Here is a 2,158-nt window from a genome sequence, read left to right as displayed (position 1 = left end):
ACTCCAACTCAAAAAAAAAAAAAAAAGTTGGTTCTCATAGGTAAAACCATTTCAGACCTAGGTACTGACCTGGAGAGTACTCACACTCATACATGTGTCCTAAAATATATATAAAACACTAGGTGAGGGGAACCAACTACCAAGACTTAGTCAACTATGGACATCAACAATTATCCTCAAATATCAGTGCTAGCTAAGAAATTATATTTGGAATGCCAACGTTGCCAAGGGCAGTGGCTCACACCTGTAATCCCAGCACTTGTGGGAGGCCGAGGTGAGAAAATTGCCTGAGCCCAAGGGTTTGAGACCAGCCTGGGCAACTTGGCAAGACCTCATCTCTACAATAAATTAAAAAATTAGCCGGGTGTGGTGGTGCACATCTGTAGTTCCAGCTACTTGGAAGGCTGAGGCGGAAGGATCGCTGGAGCCCTGCAAGTATAGGCTGCGATGGCCATGAGCATGCCACTGCACTCCAGCTGAGCGACAGAGTGGGGAGGGAGGGAGGAAGAAGCAAGCCAAAATTTTCATTCCTAAATCAATAGCTTCAAAGAAATAACTCATGTCTCAAGAACTATAGCAGCAGAAGATAAAAACTTCCTCCTTTCTTCCTTTCTCTCAAAAGTCAGCATTTCACATTTCACCTTAATACAGATGATTCATATATGTCAAAGTCCACCTAGCCTCTTTCACTGTTAGAAGTTCCACATCTGACATCAAATAACCACCACTCATTTTGTAAAAATCAATTACAAATATATGCCACATATTTCTAATTCCCATCCTTTATCCATTGATAAGATAATTCTCAGGAATAGCTCTTAATTAAAAGAAAAAAATAAGCCCGGTACAGTGGCTCACATTTGTAGTCCTAGCACTTTGGGAGGCTGAGGCAGGAGGAGCACTTGAGCCCAGGAGTTTGAGACCAGTCTGGTCTACATTTTGAAACCTCATCTCTACAAAAAAATTTAAAAATTAGCCAGGTGTGGTGGCTCATGCCTGTAGTCTCAACTATTCAGGAGACTGCAACAGGAAGATCACCTTGGTCCAGGAGGTTGAGACTGCAGTGAGTCATGATTGTACCACAGCACTCCAGCCTGGGTGACAAAGTGAGACGCCCAGCTCAAAAAAAAAAAAAAAAATAGTAGTAAACAAAAATAAAAGAGAAACCATTTTGCATCCATTACAGGAGACAGGTGCAGGGTTAAAGAAAGTCAGAGTAAGGCCAGGCGCAGTGGCTCAAACCCAGCATTTTGGGAGGCAGAGGCAAGAGGAACGCCTGAGCCCAGGGGTTTGAGACCAGTCTGAACAACTTGGTAAGACCTTGTCTCTACAATAAATCAAAAGATTAGATGGGTGCAGTGGCACACACCTGTAGTTCCAGCTACTTGGAAGGCTGAGGTGAAAAGATCACCTGAGCCCAGCAGGTGGAAGCTGTGGTGGCTGTGAGTGGACCACTACACTCCAGCCTGAGCAACAGAGTGAAACTCCAACTCAAAAAAAAAAGAAAGAAAGAAAAGAAAAGCCAGAGTAACCAGCAGTGTGTGGACTCCTGTCTATGGGGGATCCTGTTGGTCCCCATAAACAGAAGCTCAGTCCTGTCTTGGTCCTTAAAGACTCTTTTGGTCCTCAAAGACCTTCTGCAAAGAGTTGAGCTTTCTCAGCAGCATGACATGTGAACAAGGATTTTCATACATGTTATTTTGAAAAAACATGTATCTCTGCCTAAGATTACCTGGCTTTTCCTCTTATTTTTTTCTTTTTAAAAAATTTTGGCCACATTTTTTCTATATGCATAAAGGAATCATCTGAGAAAGTAGCTAGCACAAGAGAAAAACAGTATCAGTGGCAATAAAAGACTCTGGGTCAGGTCTCAGCTGGGATACGAGAGCCCACGTGACATAGGGCTTCAGCTTTCTCTTCAGCAAAATTCAAGAGTGACTCCAAGATCCTTTGAAAGGTGGATGGATGCCCAGATTTCTTATTCCTAGGAAAATTAAATCTTTCTGCTGATATCAGACACACCCTTTTAAAATCAGTCCAATAACTTAGATATGGAAATGAATTAACCATAACCAACTGTTCTGGCTGTACACAGACATGATCCGACCAAAATATGTCATGTCAAAAGCAACACTCCCGTTCCCCAGAAGTGAGCAGC

This window comes from Carlito syrichta, unplaced genomic scaffold, assembly GCF_000164805.1.
Source record: "Carlito syrichta isolate Samal-C Ts95f unplaced genomic scaffold, Tarsius_syrichta-2.0.1 Scaffold314788, whole genome shotgun sequence".
NCBI classification, from domain to species: Eukaryota; Metazoa; Chordata; class Mammalia; order Primates; family Tarsiidae; genus Carlito; species Carlito syrichta.
Note: the sequence above shows the minus strand (reverse complement) of the source record.